The sequence below is a fragment of the Podarcis vaucheri genome, assembly GCF_965113315.1.
Source record: "Podarcis vaucheri genome assembly, chromosome: 1".
NCBI classification, from domain to species: Eukaryota; Metazoa; Chordata; class Lepidosauria; order Squamata; family Lacertidae; genus Podarcis; species Podarcis vaucheri.
In genome coordinates this window covers 418,685-443,574 of record NC_138759.1, presented here as the reverse complement: position 1 = coordinate 443,574, position 24,890 = coordinate 418,685, and the positions used below count along the sequence as shown (strand labels likewise).

At 48.8% G+C, this 24,890-nt stretch overlaps 1 protein-coding gene across 1 annotated transcript in view; it reads right to left on the bottom strand.

Annotated features, from left to right (window-relative positions):
- LRFN5 (leucine rich repeat and fibronectin type III domain containing 5) overlaps window positions 1-24,226 on the bottom strand; it is a 132,031-nt gene extending 107,805 nt beyond the window's left edge. Inside the window, exon 1 of the mRNA XM_082229910.1 lies at window positions 24,203-24,226. The gene's annotated coding sequence lies outside the window, so the exon portion shown is untranslated. The remainder of the gene's footprint in view (window positions 1-24,202) is intronic.
- Window positions 24,227-24,890: the final 664 nt, after the last annotated feature.

Here is a 24,890-nt window from a genome sequence, read left to right as displayed (position 1 = left end):
AAATCATCCACAACATGGATAAAGTGAAGAGAGAAAAGTCTTTCTCCTTCTCTCCCATCACAAGAACTTGTGGCATCAAAGAAAGCTGAATGCTGGAGGTTTCAGGACAAATGAAAGGAAGTCCTTCTTCATGCAGGACATAGTTAACTAGCAGAACTTCTTTCCTCAGCAGTGCCCCCAACCTGGATGGCTCCCAGAGAGGATTGGGCCATGAAGGAGGAGAGGGCGATGGATGGCTCCTAGCTAGGATGGCTCTGCTCTGTCCTGCCCAGTCAGAGGCAGGGATGCTCTCAAATACCAGTTGCTGGAAACGGCAGGAGGGGACCCAAGGAACGCTTTCTTGCACTTTCTTGTCACCAGATAGGGAAAAAGAGGCCTGGTGACTGTTTTTGGTCCCACCCCCCACCCCCCGCTCCTAATGTGTGCTGTATCCTCTCCAACAAATTAATAACTTCCCAAGGACTGTCAAATTGTGTGTTTGGGTTCTATAGCTCTACTTCTTTGAAATTTTGGGATGGAAGCAGCATGTGGTTCTAGCTGGGGTGGGAATCTAGCTTTGGAATTCAGTCTTCCAAAGGTCAGCTTTTCCTTGGTATGTGAGTGAGCCTCCTGCATTCCCACTGAAGGGCAAAGTTTAAGCAATACTTTGCTTCCAGGCTCCTAATACCATGCCACTTTAAAAAAATGGAGTCTATCGGCCTCTAGAACTTGGCTTGGCAATTTTGGCCTTGTTTACTATTTGAACATGCATCAGTCTGGAAGCTGATTCAGAGGATTTGAGCTGCCATTTCTTCATTGTGTTTTGAGACAAAGCGGCTGGCAAGAAGATTCAACTTGCTGAGCAAGTGACCAGCTGATGCTGTGTTTCTTGGCTGATGTAGGTGAGGATTCAGAGAGGACTGTCCCATCTTCCACTCTTCTCTCATTCATTATAGGTATTGCACTGACAACAGAACGACCCTTGGCTCTGGCAACAGTGAAGGAGGCAAACGTTAAAGATTGCTAAAGAAGATCAGTCTGTGACTCTTACTTTAAAAAAAGAAAGAAAGAGAAGGAAGGAAGGAAGGAAGGAAGGAAGGAAGGAAGGAAGGAAGGAAGGAAGGAAGCTTTGCCTGCGAAATGGTTCTGCTGATTTGAACTCTGTTTGCTTGCTGAGATTACCGGTATACACTCCCTAAGATAGAATATGATTAAAACTGCTTCCCCACCCTTATTACACTTCTGAAGATTTGGCACTCGTCTTGTTGTTGTTTAGTCGTTTAGTTGTGTCCGACTCTTCGTGACCCCCTGGACCAGAGCAGGCCAGGCACTTCTGTCTTCCACTGCCTCCCACAGTTTGGTCAGACTCATGTTTGTAGCTTCAAGAACACTATCCAGCCATCTCATTCTCTGTCGTCCCCTTCTCCTTGTGCCCTCCATCTTTCCCAACATCAGGGTCTTTTCCAGGGAGTCTTCTCTTCTCATGAGGTGGCCAAAGTCTTGGAGCCTCAGTTTCACGATCTGTCCTTCCAGTGAGCACTCAGGGCTGATTTCCTTCAGAATGGAGAGGTTTGATCTTCTTGCAGTCCATGGGACTCTCAAGAGTCTCCTCCAACACCATAATTCAAAAGCATCAATTCTTTGGCGATCAGCCTTCTTTATGGTCCAGCTCTCACTTCCATACATCACTACTGGGAAAACCATGGCTTTGACTATACGGACCTTTGTTGGTAAGGTGATGTCTCTGCTTTTTAAGATGTTGTCTAGGTTTGCCATCGCCTTTCTCCCAAGGAGCAGGCATCTTTTAATTTCGTGGCTGCTGTCACCATCTGCAGTGATCATGGAGCCCAAGAAAGTAAAATCTCTCACTGCCTCCATTTCTTCCCCTTCTATTTGCCAGGAGGTGATGGGACCAGTGGCCATGATCTTCGTTTTTTTGATGTTGAGCTTCAGACCATATTTTGCGCTCTCCTCTTTCACCCTCAATAAAAGGTTCTTTAATTCCTCCTCACTTTCTGCCATCAAGGTTGTGTCATCTGCATATCTGAGGTTGTTGATATTTCTTCCGGCAATCTTAATTCCGGCTTCAGATTCATCCAGCCCAGCCTTTTGCATGATGAATTCTGCATATAAGTTAAATAAGCAGGGAGACAATATACAGCCTTGTCGTACTCCTTTCCCAATTTGGAACCAATCAGTTGTTCCATATCCAGTTCTAACTGTAGCTTCTTGTCCCACATAGAGATTTCTCAGGAGACAGATGAGGTGATCAGGCACTCCCATTTCTTTAAGAACTTGCCATAGTTTGCTGTGGTCAACACAGTCAAAGGCTTTTGCATAGTCAATGAAGCAGAAGTAGATGTCTTTCTGGAACTCTCTAGCTTTCTCCATAACCCAGCGCATGTTTGCAATTTGGTCTCTGGTTCCTCTGCCTCTTCTAAATCCAGCTTGCACTTCTGGGAGTTCTCGGTCCACATACTGCTTGAGCATTCCTTGCAGAATTTTAAGCATAACCTTGCTAGCGTGTGAAGTGAGTGAAATTGTGCGGTAGTTGGAGCATTCTTTGGCACTGCCCTTCTTTGGGATTGGGATGTAGACTGATCTTCTCCAATCCTCTGGCCACTGCTGAGTTTTCCAAACTTGCTGGCATATTGAGTGTAGCACCTTAACAGCATCATCTTTTAAAATTTTAAATAGTTCAGCTGGAATATCATCACTTCCACTGGCCTTGTTATTAGCAGTGGCACTCGTCTTAGAAGAATATTAAAAGGGGGGGAAGAACTGCTCTTGGGCTGGGGGGGTCCTGCTTGCAGAATTCCCACAGGCGCTTGGTTGGCCACTGTGGGAACAGGATGGACCAGGGCCTCATCCAGCAGGCTCTTCTCATGTTCTTATTTATGGTAAGCCAACGTGTTTTCCCCTCCCCCACCCCCAGATTTCTCTCCCATGAAGGAAGACAGCCCTTACTCCCCCCAGCCCCTCCCTGGGCAACTCCCAAGCAGAGCCTTAAGCAGCCCCTCGTTTATTCAGAAGCAATTGAAATTTGCATTATTCATGCATTCTTTAACCTTTTCAACAGATTTCTGTCTCTCCTGATTGCTTCTCCCCTCCCTGCCTCCCTCCTTGGGAGCATCACCTGCCACTCATTTGGCTGCCTTTGCCCCTCCCCCTCCCTGCTTCCAACGCAACGGGTGGGGAGGGGGTGTGTGAAAAGGGCCTGAGCAAGGCTTCTTCCTGAGTTAAGAGCCCACCCAGAAGTCAGGGGGGTATAGTGGGTGTCTTCCTTTGTGCTGCCCCCCCCCATCCTGCCTCTGTCCTGCAACCTTAAAGAAAGTCATGGGCAAAGGCCCAGTCCTGAGGCAGGGACTCAGAACCCCTTTTCCCTCCTGCTCTGAGGTGCGGGGGGGGGGGCTGCCAAACCAGGTGCTGGAGCAGAATCTTCTCTCCCTAGCCCCCTCCCTCCATAAGGCCCCTCAGGATGGAGCATCACTTGGGCAGCAGCATGGCCAAGGAGGAGGAGACAGTGGGACCTTGGGTCTTAAATTGAATCCGTTCCGGAAGTCCGTTCCAAAGCGTTCCAAAGCCAAGGTGCGCTTTCCCATAGAAAGTAATGGAAAATGGATTAATCCGTTCCAGACTTTTAAAAACAACCCTGAAACAGCAATTTAACATGAATTTTATTATCTAACGAGACCATTGATCCATAAAATGAAAGCAATAAACAATGTACTGCAGTGACACAACCAATCAATCAATCAATCAGTAGCTGAACTGGATTCCACACTGTCACCAAAAGAAAAACAAAGAGCCACAAAAACAAAAACAGACCTCAAAATGAATAGCAAAAACAGACAGACTTCAGAGTAACACTCAAAACAGAACTGTGGCACTCAAAACGGAGCACGTTTGACTTCCGAAAAAAGTTCGCGAATTGGAACACTTACTTCGGGGTTTGCAGTGTTTGGGTTCCAAGTTGTTTGAGCCCCAAGGCGTTTGAGAACCCAGGTCTCACTGTGGAAGCCTTGTGTTTTCTGCTGCTCCCGAGGGGAGGAGATTCCAAGTCAGCCTTGGGAAGAACTTCCTGATGCTGAGAGCTGCCTGGACAGTGGAACAGACTCTGAAGGCAGTGGACTCTCCATCATTGGAGGGTTTTAGGCGGAGCTTGGATGGCTCCCTGTCTGTCAGAGATTCCTTAGCTGTGATTTCTGCGTCACGGGAGGTTGGACTCAATGATTCTATGTGAGCAGGATGTGCTTCTTGCTGCCTTTTCAAAAAGTCGTCCTAGGAGCAGTGCTGGGAGATAAGTCTGTTTTGTTCTGTGCTAGTCACCAGGAGGGTCTTTAATTTACCTCCTCCTTCCCGACAGTGGACTCTCCTTTACGGGAGGCTTTCAAGCAGAGGTGAGATGGTCATCTGTCAGGGATTCCTCAGCCACGATTCCTGCAATGCCGGGGTTGGACTAGATGCCCCTTGATGTCCCTTCCAATGATTCCATTCTAGGATGTGATGCTATACCAGGTCCATTAAGCACTTTTCCTCATGCACCTGAAGTTTGACCCTGTTTGGGATGATCCAGCAGAGGAACCACAAGGCTGATGCCAACTTTGCCTTTAATTGTTCTGAATCTATTTGTGTCTGTTGATGTTCTTTATTTTGATTGCTCTGACACAGCTTTTACATCCCAACATGATGGTGCTGCTGACATATTCTTTGATTTTCCTGATTATTATAATTTTGATAGCTGTAATTATATCAGGTTATTTCTTTGACACTAATTTTGATCATCCACAAGTAATATGTGTCAAACTGATGCTGGCGCTGTTTTGTTGTGTGTTTTGATGCATGCAAATGCGCTCTAGTCCTGTGCTGGAGCCTTTCCGCATTTCACACAAATGCAAACCTTTGTTGCCCTTCCTCAGGGACAGCCTGGAGGATCCGAACCCGCCTCTTCGCAGAAGGGTGCGTGCTGCGTGTCGTGTGCGCTTTCGAAGCTCAGGTGGTGCCAGAACCTGTCCCCTTCCTAGGCCCACGATGGAGGGTGACCTGACCTTCTCCAAATCCTGCGTCGCATTGGCACAGATGCCAAAGAATCCGCATGACTAATTGACCATTATTGAAAGATGCTAAACTTTCCTTCCCAATTCAGCAAAGCTGTTTTGTGAATAATAAAGAGGAGGCTAGTGATGGATCTCTTGTTAGGAAAAACAGGCTACTTGCGGGGGCAGGTTTGGTCTCTGACCCATCCTTGGCAAGGGCCAACAAAAGGGAGCATCAGCCCAGCAGGCAGGAGGTTGGGAACATGAAATCACAGACTGTGACTCGGGCAGCTTTTCATAGAATCTGTGTAGAGCTGGGAGGAACCCTGAGGGTCATCTAGCCCAACCCCCTGAGATGAAGGAATCACAGCTGGAAAATCCCTGACGGCTGGCCACCCAACCTCTGCTTAGAAACCTCCAAGGAAGGAGGTCCATCACCCTCCGACTGCAGCAGAAGATATTCAGGTTTGACAGTGGTCTCTTTCATGTGGCCTCAGGAAGACGCCTTTCCCAATATTTTCATTCCTAGGTCTTTTGTTGCTGCCATGTTTGGGAACTGGATTTGTTTTGTTTGTTTCTTTGCTGTGCTCCATTCCCTCTTCTTTCCCCCTATTGAGATGTTGGGTTAATTAGTTAACTCGACGTCATTATGCTGAACGATATTATTATTGATTGCTTTGGTTGGCTTTGGTTGCCTTGTTACTATTTGTTCCAATTATTGCTTTGAAATGGTTTTGATTGTTGCATTCTCCTAGCTAATTAATGTTGCTACTGTGACATCTTCTTGCGTATTGCGGTTTCTGTTTCCTGTTGTAAGCTGCTTTGAACAAAAAAATTATGCAGAGGCAGCATTCGAATGAAGACGAGGATGACGATTTTCATTTTTTAAAAAACAGCTAAAATGTGGCTGATTTTGAGTGGTGTTGTTATAAAGATGCCTTGAACTTCTGATTACTTAAAAACCCTGAAAATGGGAGGAGGTGTGAGTTTTATATCTTGGGACATAAATCTACTCTGGAATACTGAGCGGCACTCTGGCTGATGGCAGGCTAAGCCACATCTGAAGGAATCATAGAATCATAGAATCATAGAATCATAGAATCATAGAGTTGGAAGAGACCACAAGGGCCATCGAGTCCAACCCCCTGCCAAGCAGGAAACACCATCAGAGCACTCCTGACATATGGTTGTCAAGCCTCTGCTTAAAGACCTCCAAAGTAGGAGACTCCACCACACTCCTTGGCAGCAAATTCCACTGTCGAACAGCTCTTACTGTCAGGAAGTTCTTCCTAATGTTTAGGTGGAATCTTCTTTCTTGTAGTTTGGATCCATTGCTCCGTGTCCGCTTCTCCGGAGCAGCAGAAAACAACCTTTCTCCCTCCTCTATGTGACATCCTTTTATATATTTGAACATGGCTATCATATCACCCCTTAACCTCCTCTTCTCCAGGCTAAACATGCCCAGCTCCCTTAGCCGTTCCTCATAAGGCATCGTTTCCAGGCCTTTGACCATTTTGGTTGCCCTCTTCTGGACACGTTCCAGTTTGTCAGTGTCCTTCTTGAATTGTGGTGCCCAGAACTGGACACAGTACTCCAGGTGAGGTCTGACCAGAGCAGAATACAGTGGCACTATTACTTCCCTTGATCTAGATGCTATACTCCTATTGATGCAGCCCAGAATTGCATTGGCTTTTTTAGCTGCCGCTTCACACTGTTGGCTCATGTCAAGTTTGTGGTCAACCAAGACTCCTAGATCCTTTTCACATGTACTGCTCTCAAGCCAGGTGTCACCCATCTTGTATTTGTGCCTCTCATTTTTTTTGCCCAAGTGCAATACTTTACATTTCTCCCTGTTAAAATTCATCTTGTTTATTTTTGCCCAGTTCTCTAATCTGTCAAGGTCGTTTTGAAGTGTGATCCTGTCCTCTGGGGTGTTAGCCACCCCTCCCAGTTTGGTGTCATCTGCAAATTTGTTCAGGATGCCCTTGAGTCCATCATCCAAGTCGTTGATAAAGATGTTGAATAAGACCGGGCCCAAGACAGAACCCTGTGGCACCCCACTAGTCACTCTTCTCCAGGATGAAGAGGAACCATTGATGAGCACCCTTTGGGTTCGGTCAGTCAGCCAGTTACAAATCCACTGAGTGGTAGCATAGTCAAGACCGCATTTTACCAGCTTCTTTACAAGAATATCATGGGGCACCTTGTCAAATGCCTTGCTGAAATCAAGGTAGGCTACATCCACTGCGTTCCCTTCATCTACCAGGCTTGTAATTCTGTCAAAAAACGAGATCAGGTTAGTCTGACATGACTTATTTTTCAGAAATCCATGCTGACTATTGGTGATCACAGCATTCCTTTCTAGGTGCTCACAGACTGTTTGCTTAATGATCTGCTCCAGAATCTTCCCTGCTATTGATGTCAGACTGACTGGGCGGTAATTATTTGGGTCCTCTCTTTTCCCCTTTTTGAAAATAGGGACAACATTTGCCCTCCTCCAGTCTGCCGGGACTTCGCCTGTTTTCCAGGAATTCTCAAAGATGACTGCCAGTGGTTCTGAGATCACATCTGCCAGTTCTTTTAATACTCTTGGATGCAGTTCATCTGGCCCTGGAGACTTGAATACATCTAAACTAGCCAAATATTCTTGTACTATCTCCTTAGTTATTCTGGGCTGTGTTTCCTTTGCTGAATCATTTGCTCCAAATTCTTCAGGTCGGGCATTGTTTTCTTTATCGGAGAAGACTGAGGCAAAGAAGGCATTGAGTAGTTCAGCCCTTTCTGTGTCCCCTGTTTGCATTTCACAGGATTGTAGAGCTGGAAGGGACCCAAAGGTCATCTAGCAGTGCAGGAGCTTTCCCTTTGCAAATTTGGGCTTACCTGATACAAGGATAATCTGATAAATTGGGGGAAATTGGGCTCTCAAAGGCACGGTATATTTGTTTAGGTGCTTTGGGGTGAATGGATCAATTGTCACTTTCTGCTACTCTGAATCTGTGCTCCTGAAATGGGGGTGGGGGCACTGAGTGCTCAGAAAACTGCACGAGCAAATTTCCAGTTGCCTGACTGGACCCTTTTGCCCACTTCAGGAGTGGGGCATTTTGGGGGGAAAAAGAAAGAAAGAAAGAAGGTGCTGCACAGGCGGCTAAACAAGGCTCCAATGTGGGTGATTCCCAGCAGGAGGGGGAATGTCCTGGTCTGAAGGGTCTCCACGCATGTGGGATTTCTATAAGACTCATTCTCAGTAAGGTCAGCGTCATGTATGCCAAAGTGTGACCTGACTCCAAAACTGGAAAGACTATTTAAGGAAGAACCTCAAGATGAATGTTGAAGTGAAAACCAGTTCCAAATAAGACACAAGGAGTGCTCTGATCGTGGTTGAGTAAAGCTGCACTTCAAGGACTGTGTCTGGATGAGAAGATGGTGAAGTACTGGAGTGGCTGGAAGTGGTTGGGTAGAGAATGATGTCTATTTTGCCTCTTAGAGTGTGTTTATTGGAAAGGCTCTTGCAGACTCTTTGGACTTTGTCTGGTAGTACATGACAAAGAGTCGAGTCGGACACGACTAAACGACTAAACAACAACAACAACATGACTGAATAAAGTCTCACCAGTCAGGAAGTAGGTGTGAGCCTCCATACGTGAACCCACCCAGGGGGATTTGCCCCACATGTGGGAATGTTCAGGGAGGCAGGAAAGGATAGATTGTTTATTAATAGCCTTCCTAATTTGCTCTGAGGGACGCGGGTGGCGCTGTGGGCTAAAGCCTCAGCGCCTAGGGCTTGCCGATCGAAAGGTCGGCGGTTCGAATCCCCGCGGCGGGGTGCGCTCCCGCTGCTCGGTCCCAGCGCCTGCCCACCTAGCAGTTCGAAAGCACCCCCGGGTGCAAGTAGATAAATAGGTACCGCTTACCAGCGGGAAGGTAAACGGCGTTCCGTGTGCGGCTCTGGCTCGCCAGAGCAGCGTTGTCACGCTGGCCACGTGACCCGGAAGTGTCTGCGGACAGCGCTGGCCCCCGGCCAATAGATGTGAGATGGGCGCACAAACCCCAGAGTCTGTCAAGACTGGCCCGTTCGGGCAGGGGTACCTTTACCTTTACCTTTAATTTGCTCTAGCAAGTTCTATAATTTAGCAGAGTTTTACATTCCCCTTTTAAACGCACAGCAGGTAGCTGGTTGCAGGCTTGTGTAAGCCTCTCACTATTAGGCTCCTGATAAGTTCCCTTATATCCCTCTAAAATGAACAGTCTTGTTTAAGATTATAAAAGAAGTTTACTCACGTCATCAGTTCACAGTTGGATCCCTGAAGACAGACTTAGTTACAAGTAATATATGCATGTGGCTCTACCCCATATGGGGGAATAATCCCAGGTGACTGCAAGCCAGCAGTCACTGCAGTTCACATGACAAAAGAAAGATGGAAGAGAGAGTGTGGCAGCATGCCTTGTCCTTTTGTGTTACCTGGACAGGTAAGGTCACACCCACCTCTAGTCACATGCAAAGGAAGTGTGTCCCAGCCAGGAGGAAACAGGAAGTTTTCGACTGGCTGGACCAAACATTTCCCCGCATGTCCACTCTAGGAAAACAAGGAATGTTGTACTTGACTGCTACTTATGTATCACATCCCACACCACATAGCACACAAGTGGGGCTGCCCTGTGGATGGGACACCTGAGTCCCCCCCCCTCCCCTGGGTGATTCTTCCTGCAATTGTTGCCACAAACACCCACGAGTGGCCAGGTGGGGATGCTTTGGCCAGCCAGCTGCCGAGAGAGAGACCTTCCGAAGGGAGTTCTGGGTGTCCTGACGGACGGAGGCTCCTTTGTGCCTCTCCCTCCAAGGAGCAGCTGCCGCTCCCAGCAGCTAATTAAAGGCTTGCATCACGCTAGAGAGAGCAAATGTTGGTGGAGATTAATTGATTTCCCAGATGCTTCTCCTGGTGCCTGGATGAGGCCACGCAGTCGCTTCACTCCATCTAAGTCAAGTGCAACCTTTTACATGCGATTAATTGCACTTTTTCATTAGCAGCCGTCTCTGGAACAGGGTGAAGTGTCTCTGACGCTCTCCCAGGTGTGCTCTCAGCTGCCTCAGCTGGAAGGAGAGAGGAGAAGAGCTGCTGGGGGCCTCAAAGGGTCCATCCCTTCCTGTGGAGGAAACAGCAGGAACCTTTTGTCAGCTTCCTCCTCCTCCTCCTCCTCCTCCATCATTTCCTCTACCCTTTTCTTATTTGTGCTCCCTTAATTGAAGATAAGCACACCAGAAGAACTCTGCTGGATCAGGTCAGTGGCTCCCGCTAGTCCAGCCTCCTCTTCTCACAGTGGCCAACCAGATGCTGCAATAGGAAACCCACAAGCAGGATCCCCTCCTGGGATCTCCAGCAACTGGGACTGGGAAGCATTTCTGCCTCCAGCTGGGGAGCCAGAGCAGAGCCATCCTGCCTAGGAGCCACAGATAACCTCGTCCCCCAGGAATTTACGGTATCTCCTTCTCTTTCAAACCATCCAAGGCGATGTGTATCATTGCCTCTTGCAGGAGGGAGTTCCATAATTTAACTTTGTGCTGCACGAAGGACGTTCCTTGATCTGTCCTGAATCTTCCAACTTTCAGCTTCTTCGGGGCCCACATGTTCCAGCGTGAAGAGAAAGGGGGGGAGAGCTTTTCTCTTTCCACTTTCTATTCAATTGGAGTGTCGGCTCTGAGGGAGAGTCCTGGCTTTTGATCTTCTGATGAACTCTTCCTTATGATCTGTGCTGAACAAGTGATGAATAAATATCGTCATCCCTGAGCACACACTTGTCTTGCCTGCAGCGGCCAGAGGATGCTTGCTCAGTGATGCCTGCGCTTCTCCCTCAAACTGCTATGTGCTGACTGAGCGGTCTTTGGGAGGGATCTCCTGTGAACCTGCCAGAGCACAAAGCGGACCTGAATCAGAGAGATTTGTCCCAAGGTCCTCAAAGGGGGCACTGGAGGCAGCCCTGGGGAGGGAAGACACTTGACTTGTGTTTCTGCCCACTTTGTGAATGGATGCCCTTTGGTGCTTCTGGTTGGTCCCAGGGATTGTGAAGAGATGCCCTTTCTCCCCTGGGTCTGGCTCAGTTTGGTGTGCAGCATTTGCCTTCGCAAGCAGATTTACTTGGCCTCCACGGTCAGAGGAACGAGGCCTCACTGTGCCAGTTGCCGAGAATCACAGGTGGAGAGACCATTCCTGCTGTTGGGGGAGCTTCACATAAGGGGCATTTGATTGGCCACTGTGAGGACAGGATGCTGCACCAGATGGGTCTTGGATCCAGTCCAGCAGGCATCTCCGTGTGGAGGTCTACTGGGAGAACCTCAATGCCTCAGTCTATCAGTTGCTGGGAATCACAAGTGAAGACACAGTGTTGTTGCTCTCAGGTGCTCCTTGTGGGATTCTGGTTGACCATTGTGAAGACAGGATTCTGGACCAGATGGACCCTCTCTGGCCTCCTCCACAGGCCGGGCTCTTTGTTCTGTTCTTATGTGAAGCATAGCATGACGTTTATTCGGAAGTGAGTCCTGCTATGCTTAGTGGCACTTACTCCCAGTGTGTGTGTGTGTGTGTTTGGGCGGGAGAGCTGCAGCAGACTCAATTCCACAATCATTCCCAGTGCAGCTCATTTGCTACAACATCACATCTTCTTCTGTTTATGCTTTGATTCATCGTTTAGTTTTCTAACCCAGCCGGCCCCCCAGGAGACTCTGAGCAGTTATCTACCATTTTAAAATAGAAAATGGAGATCATGTATGAATGCAGGTCCAGTAGCAAACGTCCTGCTTAAAGAAAATTTGCATTCAGCTCAAGGAAGGGGAGGTGGTGAGCTGTTGGTTTAATTCAGCTCTTCAGAGGTTGTTTCAGCACACACAGACACACACACCCTTTGGGCCTCTTTGCAAAGTTGTCAGGGATTCTAGAGCTGTGATTCCGGCATTGCAGGGGCTACAACTGTAGAGGTGGAAGGATCCCCCCAGGGTCATCTAGTCCAGCCCCCTGCAATGCAGAAACCACAGCTAAAGTATCCCTGGCAGATGACCACCCAGCTTCTGCTTAAAAACCTCCCAGGAAGAGGATTCCATCGCCTTCCGAGGGAGTCCATGCCACTGTGAAAATGTTCTTCTTATGCTTTAATCGGAATCTCCTTTCTCACAATTTAATCTGCCAGTTTGCGTCTTCCCCTCTGGAGCGGCAGAAAACAAGCTTGTTGTGTCTTCCTTGGAACAGCCCTTCAGATGGTTGAAGAGGGCTGCCATATCACCTCTCCAGCTTCTCTCCTTCATGCTAAGCAGACCCAGCTCCCTCCACTGTTCCTCACAAGGCTTGGATTCTGGATCCTTGGTCGCTTTGACCACCCTCCTCTGTGCACCTTCTAGCTTGTCAATGTACTTCTGAAGTTGTGGTGCCCAGAACAGGATGCAGGATTCCAGGGGATTGGACTAGATAGCCCTTGGGGTCTCTTACAACCCCAAATTCTCTGATTCCGTTGTGATGTGTAGGCTTAGGTGTCCTGGGGCTCATGGTGAGACTTCGCTGAGAAAGTCCCACTGAATCCCAAGGGTACCACAGTTTCCACAGCTCAGTGGAAACATTGGCATAGGAAGGGAGAGATTCCCCGGGATTGGGGAGTAGGAGCTGCATCGCCCGCTGGTGGCAGCCCCCATTTCTCTGCCTTGACAAAAGAGGAGATATTTGTTCAAATTCTTCTCTGCTTGCTGAGACAAGCTGGTGCTGTTCCCAGGCAGCAGGAAACTGAATCCATGGGAAGCAGCTCTGGAGCTTTTTCACTCCTGAAAAGGTAAGAAGTTAACAAAGATGCTTGTGTTAGGCAAGATCAAACATGAGTTCTGCTGTTCCCCGAGGCGCTCAGAAACATTGGGGGACCTTCTAATTAGCGATGCCGTAACTCAGCGCAGCTCCTTGCAGCTGAGCAGACGCCTCCAGAATCAGGCCAGACTTGGGAGGCTTCAGGCAAGCAGCGCTTTCCTTGCCGGCTTTTGTACATTACAGAAACTTACTCTGGAGGCTCCCTGCATGGGCCCTGCATCTCTGCCAAGAAGATGCAGCAAACTTTCCATAGCCTCTGACCAAAATGCCACCTGTTCCTCTACAAAGCTTGTCTTCCTCCACCAGACACAGCACAGCTGTCTTTCTTTCTTTCTTTCTTTCTTTCTTTCTTTCTTTCTTTCTTTCTTTCTTTCTTTCTTTGTCTTTTCCTTCCTTCCTTCCTTCCTTCCTTCCTTCCTTCCTCTTTCCAAGTTGCATGTGACATGGCAAACCTGCCCCTTCTCTGCACTACATGTATGTATGTATGTATGGTATAACAACATGAATGTAAGGTAAAGGTTGTAGGGATATCGCTGAGTGGACAGTGGGGTCCGGAGGGAGTACACTCTCCACCAGCAAGCAGCCATGGGGAACAGCAGAACTGCATGCGTGACCCTGAGGTGCAGGGAAAACTCCCCCTCAGACAAGCCACAGCTGTCTGGAACATCGTTCCCTATGTCTGACCTTTTGCGGTCTCAGAAGTCAGCGGTGTCCTGTCTGTAACCTTTGTCCCTGAGACCTTTCGTCTCCTTCATCATACACTGTGCAAGGGGAAAATGACACTGTGGAACAGGCGCCAAAATAACTTTGTACCACCCCACAATCTCGGGACGGAAGATGTGTAAAGGTCACAGCCCAAAATGTATCCGCCTAGCTTGCATATTTGTCTCAATAAAAGGAGGCTCCACAGGAATGGCAGCAGCTCGCTTCAGCCCACCTGTGCGCAGCTCACATGATCATCAACTCCTGTCTTGGGCCTTCACTTCAAAGGTAAAGGGACCCCTGACCATTAGGTCCAGTCATGACCGACTCTGGGGTTGCGGCACTCATCTCGCTTTCCTGGCTGAGGGAGCCGGCGTACAGCTTTCGGGTCATGTGGTCAGCAAGACTAAGCTGCTTCTGATGAACCAGAGCAGCGCACGGAAACACCGTTTACCTTCCCACCTGAGTGGTACCTATTTATCTACTTGCACTTTGATGTGCTTTCAAACTGCTAGGTTGGCAGGAGCAGGGACCGAGCAATGGGAGATCACCCCGTCGCAGGGATTCGAACCGCCGACCTTCTGATCGGCAAGTCCTAGGCTCTGTGGTTTAACCCACAGCGCCACCCACATCCCTTAACATGAATGCAAATAGGTACAAATGTCAGGTTCTGCTCTTAGGCAGGAAGAACCAGATGCACAAATATAGGATGGGGACACCTGGCTTCCTAGCAGTGCATGTGAAAAGGATCTAGGGGTCTTGGTGGACCACAAGTTTAACACGAGTCAACAGTGTGAGGCAGCAGCAAAAATGCTAATGCTATTCTAGGCTGCAAAAAACAGAAGATTGGTACTCTGACTTCAGTTGATGCAGCCTAGAATAGCATTAGCCTCTCCAGAAACTCCTGGCTGAACGAGCCGCATTTTCTCCAGCAAGAGCAGCTAAATGTTCCCTGGGAATGATTTGCAAATGGAACCCACACTGGAGACATGAAACCAGGATCAAAACGGCTCTTCAGTCTGGCTGAGCCCTGCAGGACATCTCATTGGCTTTGATGGGGCTAAAATTTAAAAAGTGGATTTTAATTAAAGATTTTTCAATTATGTACGAAGTCCTTGGGTCTGAGGCAAGATTAGCTGCCCTGGGAACCTGTCAGTCTGCTCAGCACAATCTCTGCTGGGCTTAATACTCAGTTTTTACACCTTTATTAGAGGATTATGAGCAGTCGGGAAGAAGTTAAAAGGGGGAACAGAGGGGAGACTTTCACCCTGAATGCCCCTGGGAGGAGGAAGGAGCTCGCCTGCCTCTGAGAGAACTCTGCCCCTCCCTCTGCAGCGGAGAGACTTGGGCCCCCTGCAAAACTCCTGCATGCTGCTGTAAGAGGGACAACTCCAGCTGAAGAGTCACATATGTTGGCCCGCCTGGCACTCTGCATATGCCCATGAAGCTTTGCCTCCTGCTTTGGCTTTGTTCGGCAGGTGAAGAATGAATGTTCATTCAATGAAGCTGAATGTTGGAAAATTCAGGGTGAACAGCAGTGTCAGTGCTGCAAATGTCTGGTCATTTAAGACCCTCCCTATGATGGCCTACAGTCACACGGATTTTTTCTTCCCCTTTAGAAGGGGCACTGTTGACTCTGCCACTTCTATTTTTATTGATTTATGAGCCAGGGAGGGAGGCAGGCTGCGATTCTTGTTTCATGTGCTTCGGTGAACATTGCTGCTTGGTGAATCCCCAAAACGGAGGCAGTGCCTGCCTCCCACAAGTCTTTGCCCCAGCCTGTGGTCATGTGAGAGGAACTCTTCCCCAAGGGGGCAATGATGGCCACCCACTTGGACGGCTTTAACAGAGGATTAGGCAAATTGACGGAGGAGCAGAAGGCTCTCCATGGCTCCTAATCACGAGGCCTCTGCTGTGCAGCCATGCCTTTGCATACCAGTTGCAGGAAACCACAGGAGGGGAGAGAGCTCTTATGCCCAGCTCCTGCTTGTGAGCTTCCCTTAGAGCAGGCATGCCCAACTCCCAAGAGGCTGTGATCTATTCCCACTTAAAAAAACTGGCAGTGATCTACCCAAGATGGCGACTGAGCTTTTTTTTGGGGGGGGGAGAAGGCAAGGTTGTTGAGCTTTTATGGAGAGAGGTCACATTTTTTTAACCTTTTGGGGGGTGAGGGATCACTTTCAGTCCTCTCGCAATCTACCTGGGACACCCCAGTGATCTACCAGTAGATCACGATCTACCCATTGGACATCCCTGCCTTAGAGGCAGCTTGTTGACCACTGTGAGAACAGGCAGCTCGACAAGATGGGCCATTGGTCTGATCCAGCATGCTCTTCTGATGTCCTTATGTTAACCACAGAAGGGAAGCGGTGGGGTAGACTAGTCAATACTCAGAGGCGCACACAGTACAAGAGTGAACACCAAGCATCCATCTTTGGCGGATGCGTGCAGTGATGTATCTCCATTGGAAACATGTTGGTCCAGCAGCTGCGGATTGCTGGCTCTGGCGGGAGGAGAGCTATGAGCTGCTGCGCTCGGCTGTGGGAAGGCAGTTCTGCTCCTCTTGAGCAGCCAACTGTGACTTCAGCACCCAGCAGATGGACAGCTCTGGAGGAGCATGAGAGGAAGAGGCGCGGCTAGGCGCTGCTCTTGTCTGGAGCATGATCTGGGCACACTTGCGGCAGCAGAGAGTCTTTATAAGAAGAAGAACATCAGAAGAGCCGGCTCGACCAGGCCAGCAGCCCATCAAGCCCAGCACCCTCTCCTCACAGTTCCTGAAGGGAAACCCGCAAGCAGGATTCAAGCACCAGAGCCTCTCCACTCCTATGGTTTCCCGCAACTAGTATCCAGAAGCATCACTGCCTCCAACTGAGGCGCCAGAGCCTCCAATAGCCCTCTCCCCCTCCACAATATAATAATAATAATAATAATAATAATAATAATAATAATAATAATAATAATAATAATTTATTATTTATACCCCGCCCATCTGGCTGGGCCTCCCCAGCCACTCTGGGCGGCTTCCATAAAAACCAAAAATACAATAAAATATCACACGTTAAAAACTTCCCTGAACAGGGCTGCCTTAAGATGTCTCCTGAATGTCAGGTAGTTGTTTATCGCCTTGACATCTGCTGGAAGGGTGTTCCACAGGGCGGGCGCCACTACCGAGAAGGCCCTCTGCCTGGTTCCCTGTAGCTTTGCTTCTCGCAGTGAGGGAACCGCCAGAAGGCCCTCGGCGCTGGACCTCAGCGTCCGGGCAGAATGATGGGGGTGGAGACGCTCCTTCAGGTATACTGGACCGAGGCCGTTTAGGGCTTTAAAGGTCAGCACCAACACTTTGAATTGTGCTCAGAAATTTGTCCAGTCCTCTTTTAAAGCCATGCTAGTTGGTGGCCCTCACTGCTCTCCTTCAGGCTGCCTCCCAGACCATTTTGGCACCGTCAAGGTGCACAGCCCAGGCTGGCTTGCTTGGAAGGAGGGGCTGGAAGCCAACGGCAAGAGGCTCCACTGGCTTCCAGCCCTCTCACAGCTGCGAGGATGCCGTCTGTCGGCCATGCACCCCAGCCTCCTGCTTTGCAGGCTGTGCTTTCCGCTCACATAACTTAACACTCCCTTCCAGCTGGAAGATGCAAATGGTGCTGGTTGTTAGTCCATAACTGGATCAGAGCTCTGGGCTGTGGAAGGGAGTGGAAGTCAGGAAGCGAAGGGCATTTGCATGCAGAGTGGCTGTGGCTTCCGGGGGATTCCCAGGACATCTCCATTGGGCGAGCTCTGCATGCAAAGTATTGTTTTGAAGCAGAAATGGATCTGTTATCATCTAACCATCTCTATGGATGCCAAGCCAAGAGAGGCAGCAGTAAAGGCACTTTGATCTGTGGAACTGACACTGACTTGTTCTGCATTTGTAAGGACTTGATATTTTAGTTTGGTAGCACCAGCGCTCCCTGCCTATGGACATCACAGCCTCCACTGTGCTCTGTGCCTGCTGAAAATATCCTTGTTTAGGCAACCCGACCAGGTATTTAGAAAGTTAATGCAAGTTTTAATCTGTTTCTAGTCTATCGCTGATTTCATCTTTTGAATGGTTTAAAGAGTTGTTTTTAATGATAATTTTATTGTTTTGTTCTTTTGTAAAGTTTTTTCTTTTACAATCAAGCAGTGTTTAATTTTTTAAAATGGAGGAAGGGATGACTGACTGAAAGGGGCCTGGTCTCCAGCCCTTGTGGCGGATGGCAAGAGGCAGGCAGCTGGCATCTACCAGGATACAAGATCATCAGAGCGCCTGGGAAGAGGCAGCTTGGAGAGCAGGGCTGGTTTGGGCTCATGGCGTCTGCCTTGACAGGGTCTGCCTATTCTGGCCTCCAGAGACTGACAGCAGAATGAAAACTGACCAGATTTTGATGACGTTCTATGCTGACGGCTCTCCAAATTAATTTTCACTGTGCTGAAATGTGTGCAGCCTAAATGCTTGTTCCTCACCAACCTTTCCAACTGGCTTCCCATTCGTGGTGAATGCCTGCAGTTGGATGCAGTTGGCCTCCATGCCATCCTCTTGTGGCCCAAGACCAGCTTTGCATCGCTTTGGAGCAAGAGTTTCACTCCATTCATGAAATATACAAAATTAAAGAACAGGGCTTGTAGCCAACAGATCTACACCCAGGGCTTGTCCACACCTGCCTTTTGCCCTGCTCTTCCCTGGCGCAGGTCCACACTTCAAATGTCTGAGAGGGCTCTCGTTTTGCCCCAGAGCTCTCCCCACAAAAGCATATGTCAGTCTGGGTTTTCCGCAGAGTGACATTTGCTCCGATTGAGCTTCAAAGAGCAGGGTTTTATGGGGAAGGCTGTGGAGCAAAATAAAAAAGGTCCCTCAGGCACAAAGCTTTAAAGCCCAGGCTTCTGCGTGAGATGAAAGGTAAGTGTGGAAAAGCCCTCTGTTAATAGAAATTAATGAACCCAAGCTGGTCATGGCCATGAATGTCAATGGACCTTCCCTGAGTAGGGCTAATGTTGGCTATAACCCTTCTTAAAATGTAAGTGGCTGAGGATGCAAGAGACCCAAATCTCAAAGGTGATGGTTGCTGCTTGTCCAAACAGAGGCCCCTCGGTCTGTCCCAGGAGGCTGTCAAGGCCGCTCTCTCTGCCACTCTTACTACTTGGGTGCCTCTCAGGGCAGGGAGTTCCCTCCAGTCTGTGGACAATGACACAAAGAGACACCACTGCAAAATTACCTGTGTGGTTCTTTGGTTCCTCGATGTTTTCAGCAACCTTTGCCCCGACTGCCTCGTCATGAAGGGAGCCTCCTTGTCACCAGAGGGCACATGTCACAAAGAAAACCACCGCATTTGACTCACTTCCAGTGACTGTGGAATCCACCACCATGAAAGAACTGTTGATATTAGTAAGGTCAGAGTCGGGTATGCAAGAGTGTGACCTGGACACAAATCTGTTCAAGACCAGTAAAGGGGGAACCTAATGACTGACTCTCAGAATGAAAAGCAGCTCCAGAGAAGGTGCAAGGAGGGTTCTGAGAGATACAGTGGAGAATAAAGTGCATTTCAAGGCTCTGGCTGGAGGAAGAGATAGTGGGATGGCAGGTGTTTGGAAATGCTCTCATAGAATCATAGAATTATAGTTATTGTCAGGAAAGTCTTCCCAATGTTGAGACTTCTTCCTCTTCCTCCCTTCATCCTGAATGGTGCACAGACTCAAAATTCAGGAACATCTTTAGGTTTCCAAACAGCCTGGCCATATTCCAGCTTAGCAAAGCCACCCCCATTTCTGGCAAACGTCATGTCTCTGTCCTCTAGCCCTGATCAGGGCTTTTGTGATGTGTCATGGGAGGAGCACGCCTGCAGTCTCTTGCAGCCTCTGATTTTTAGCTGGTTTGAGCAGATACCATCAGGGGCACAATCAATCTTGGGTCTAGCTGGGGGGTTGTGGCACTTGGAGCCGAAGAATGGCTTGGCTAAGCAAGTTGTGAGAAGCTCCTCTAACCTTCTGCGAAGAGGCCATACATCACAAGTGGAGGTCTGTGATCTCCTGAGAAGGTGGCTGAGCAAAGGAAAGAGCAGTGGCTGCCAGACAGTCTTCAGACTCTGGAGCTAAGTGGCAGAACAAGAGGCTGCAGCAGCCGGGGGGCCTCCTTATAGGTCACAGGCTCAAGGCGCATCTGCTGCCTCAATCTGGCCCTAGTCCCAAAAATGAAATTCTGCTGTCCAAACTTAAGACAGACTTGAGGGCATTCAGCTAATGGCAACCCCCATTGCCAAAGGTCCAGCTAGAGCAACTCATAGTTAAACTGGCTTGTCAGTATTACAGGTGAAGAAAAGAGGAGATTGATTCCAGTTACAAGAAAGGAGATTCTGCCTAAACATCAGGGAGAACTTTCTGATAGCAGAGGTTGGAAGGTCATCTGCTTCCAATGCTCTAGTTGAGATTCCCTTTGGGGGTCTGTTCCAGCTCTCCAACTCTATGACTCTAAAAAATCCAGTTGCACACACTGGGTGGACAATGAGCCCTCCCCCCCCAGGACACTAGATTATTGTGGAGGACCCAGGTGGGGACTGGGCCACTTCATGTGCTTTTGAACTGCCCCTGACTTCCATCCAGTTGTTTCAGATGAGCCTCTGAAAACTGTTAAGCCAGAGCCCTGTCCCAGTTTGTGACTGTCTCTTGAGAAAGGGAGAGGGCTCTGGTGCTCAGGTCCTGTCTGTGGGCTTTGCTGTGGGGCGTCTGGCCGGCCCCTGTGAGGACACAGTGCTGGACTGGATGGGCCCCCTTGGGCCTGATCCAGCAGACTCTCTTTGTGTTCTCAAAGGGCAGAAATGGAGGTGACAAGGCATCATCCAGACTGACCCACCCACAACAGCTTCATCCTAAAAACAGCATCAGGTTGTTCTCTCTGTCTATTAAAAAAAAAGCCCCCATCAGAATAGCAAATGAACAGCATATCTCTGCCCCTCACCCCCAAATCGAAGTGCATTGTTCAGAATTACAGAACTGTAGATTTGGAAGGGACCTCAGGGGTCATCTAGTCTGAGCCCCTGCAAGGGTTTGCCTTTGGCAACTGTTGCTAGTCTTGGTTCATGTGTTCCTTGCCTTTTCTCTACCCCCCCCCCCGAACCTTCCCCCCCATTCCGTGCCTCCAGGTGAGTCCTCTGGAGAGGCTGCTTGGTGTCCTGGGAAAACCCCACCAGGTCTTGGGAGGGAAGGTGGGAGGGAGCAACTAGTGGCAATTTTCTGGAGAGGGGGACAGGAAGACAACCCCCCCAGCTTGCTCAGTCTTGCAGTCTAAGCCCCCCATTTCTAATCATTGTGGGACTCCAAAGTTTCCCTGCTTCAGTGGAACTTGAAGAGCTTTGCCATAATAAATCTTTTAAAAATATTGTGCCTGCTACAAGGTGACCAGAGAGCAGCTTCCCAACGTAATTACTGCCGAGCCTCATCTGGGAGACGAAACCTTCTAATGGAACACAACAAACTTCTCAACATTCAGTGTCTCTCGGATATCTGACCTGCATTCCCATTACCCTGGAGGGCTGCCTGGGGAGGGGGGAGGGGGGCTTCGCTTTATGTCTAGACGAGGTGAGGGAAACTCCCCTTGGGGTTCCAGCATGAGGGCTCACACAAATTCCCCACAAGCCAGACTGTATTCCGTAATGCATTGCAGGAAGGATAAAGAAGAAGGTTGACATTTATAACAGCTGAAGAAGGATGCTGACATTCATAACATAATTTAAGGTGCCCTATCAGAAGGTTGGTGGTTCGAATCCCTGCGACTGGGTGAGCTCCCATTGCTCAGTCCCTGCTCCTGCCCACCTAGCAGTTCGAAAGCATGTCAAAGTGCAAGTAGATAAATAGGTACCGCTCCGGCGGGAAGGTAAACGGCGTTTCCGTGCGCTGCTCTGGTTCACCAGAAGCGGCTTAGTCATGCTGTCCTCGGCCAATAAAGTGAGATGAGCGCCACAACCCCAGAGTCGGCCATGACTGGACCTAATAGTCAGGGGTCCCTTTACCTTTACCTTTTATCCCAAGAGAAGGAAAATGAGCGGGTTGGGAGTATGAAAGGTGCCATACAAATTCCTCCCAAATAGAGATATATAGTGAAGTCATTTCTTATACTGGCTCAGATGGAAGAACTCCTTTATTATATAAGACGAGTCCTCCTGGATCCGGCCCATGGCCCATCTAGTCCAGCAACCTGTTCTCAGCGTGGCCAGCCAGATGCCCCAACGGGAAGCCCAAAAGCAGATCATGAGCACAAGAGCAACTGTCCCATCCTGGGGTTCCCAGCAGCTGCTATTCAGAAGCATTGCTGACTCTGACCATCATGGCTAATAGCAACTGAAAGCCCTCTCCCCCATAAACTTGTTTTGTCCTCTTCTAAAGCCATCCAGATGGGTGCCTCCTGCAGTTCAACTCTGCGCTGTGCAAAGAAGTCCTTTCTTTTATCTGTCCTGAATATTCCAACACTCAGTTTCATTGGATGTCCACAAGTCCTACTGCGCTTCTTCTTCTGGGATATTGGAGAAAAGGGGACCATAAAAAAGACTGTGGTGTGTTTATTCTTTTAAGAGGAACGTATCAGGTCACTAATACTGAGAAGCTTACACAAGCCTGCAACCAGCTACCTGCTGTGCATTTAAAAGGGGAATGTAAAACTCTGCTAAGTAAAGGAACTTGCTAGCACAAGTTAGGAAGGGTATTAATAATAAACAATATATCTTCTCTTACATCCCTGAACATTCCCACACCAATGACCCACCTAGTCCAGCTTCTCCTTCTCACCAGAGCCTAGTTCTCAAACCTGTTAAAGTCACTTTGAATCCCAATTCTGCTTTCTGTGGCATTAGCTACCCCTCCCAGTTTGGTGTCATCTGCAAATTTGATGGGCATCCCCTCAGTTCCTTTGTCCAAGTAGTTCATAAAGGTGTTGAACAACAGAACCAGGAAAGAACCCTGTGGCACCCCTTTTGCCATTTGTTCCAGGATAGCGAGAAACAGGGAGCCCCTCTTCCGTCCCTGTAGCATCTTGGGGACAAAAGGCTAAGAGCCCAGGGACACACACACACACACACACACACACACACACACACACACGACTACTGTATGTGCCAAGATGTATCATGTGGCTTGTACCAGGCTTGGCAACCAGCCTCAGGCAACGTCAGCCAAAAGTAACTCACAGAACCTGAAGGAGAGGTCCTGGATCCCCCACACCCCCCCCATGTGCAAAACTTGCCACCAAACATCTGGAAGCCACACAATGAACACACATCAAATGCTAAACAAACACAGACTCAAAAATGTTCTGAGTGCAGAAGGTTTGAGCCAAGCTGTTTTCATTCACATCAAGGACAGGCGCTCAGACAGCCGCCTGGTTCCTGATCTGTTCTTTTGCTTCTCCCTCTCTAGAATAATTTTATGTGATTTATAGGCAGCCAGAAGCAGCCTCTCTCTCTCTCTCTCTCTCTCTCTCTCTCTGTGTGTGTGTGTGTGTGTGTGTGTGTGTAACACACATTGCATACAACTGTTTGTTCCAATTTGAAGGCTGAGTGCTTTTGATGTGGGCCCAGCCATTATTTAAAAGCTGCTAAGCTGGGAGAAGGTAGAAATGAATCGACACCATCCATTTCACCCTGTTGTGTGTGTAAATGGGACACACCAAACATTAGGCTGATTGGGGGAATGATGCCTTTGAAATGTCATGGGTGCGTCTTTCAGCCAATGCTGGTCATAGAATCATAGAGTGGGAAGGGACCCTAAGGGACATCTAGCTCAACCCCCTGCGAGCCAGGAATCACAGCTGAAGAATCCCTGGCAGATGGCCGTCCTACCACTGCTTAAAAGCCTCCAGTCAAGGGGAATCTGCCACCTTCCAGGGGAGTCTGTTCCACCATTGATCAGCTCTTACCATCAGAAGGTTTGTCTTCAGGTTTTGTCAGAATCTCCTTTCTTGTAACTTGAATCCATCAGTTCAGGTCCTCCCCTCTGGAGCAGCAGAAAACAATTTGCTCCATCTTCCATGGGACAACCCTTCTAATCTTTGGAGACACCTGTCAGTATTCTCTTCTCGTGGCTTGTTGCCATTGGCTGTGGTCCCTTCCAATGACATACAACAATAAGGACATCTGAAGTACTGAAAAACCTGATCCATCAGGAATAACTTTCTGTCAGTAAGAGCTGTCAGAATGGTGGAATGGACTTCCTTGGGAGGTGGTGGACTCTCCTTTCTTGGAGGTTTTTCAAGCAGAGGTTGGATGGCCATCTGTCAGGGATTATCGAGCTGTGGTTCCCGCATTGCAGAGGGTGAGACTAGATGTTACAAGATGACCCTTTGGGATCTCTTTCAATGCTGCAATTCTATGATTCTAAGTCTGTCTGAGTTGGTGGCCATCACTGCTTCCTGCAGGAACAAGTTCCACTGCATGAAGAATTACTTTCTTTTATCTATCCTTTCTTCATTGGATGTCCACAAAATCTATTGTTATGATTACAAGCAAGTTGCTGATCCCAAATCTTTTAGGGTTGCCTGTCTTTGAAGACTCTGGAAGCCCTGGGTCTGACCCACCTTGGCACCATCCTTCTCCTTGCAACAGGAAGGGTCCCAAGGGGATGGGGCCACCGCCCACTGCAGCACTGGAAGACCTCCTCCTCCTGCTGCTGCTGCTGCTCTTCCTTCTCCTCTTTCCGGGGGGGGGGGGTCCGCAGCCTTCCTGCCTCCTGCCTCTCGTTCCTTCCCCACTCCACCAGTTTGTTGCTTTGCTGGGCAGCCTGAGCTGAAAGGAAAGGACACGACTTGAATATTTCATGCTGGGCCTGGATGTATAATTCATGAGGAGCCTCTCCAGCGAGGGAGAGATAAGAAGGCACTGTGAACACTTTAAATGAAGCCTTTTCTGTAGTTAGTCAAGAGAATGAGACAGGGAGAGGGGCCAGGGGGAGACCAATCCTGGCGCTGCTTCCCATCTTCCTCTTGGCATTATCCAAAGTGGGCGTGGCAAGTTCTGGGTCCACAGGCTGCCCTGAGAGGAGCAACTGGACTTCCTAGCAGGTGGTGGTCCTGAGGGTCCCTCCTGGCTCTCTCCTGCCCCCCCCACCACCACAGCCCCACAGCCCTCACCATTTTAAAATTGTTTTGTGAGTTTCCCCCACTAAAACCTGCTCTTTAGCGCCCAGTTGGGGCAAACCGCCATTTGGATTTACTGAAGATGGAGCTTTTGTGAGGAGATATGAGAGCCATCTTCAAACATCTCAAGGGTTGTCACATGGAGGATGGAGCGAGCTTCTTTTTTAAAAAAATAGTATTTATTAAAGTTTTAAGTTTACAAAAAGG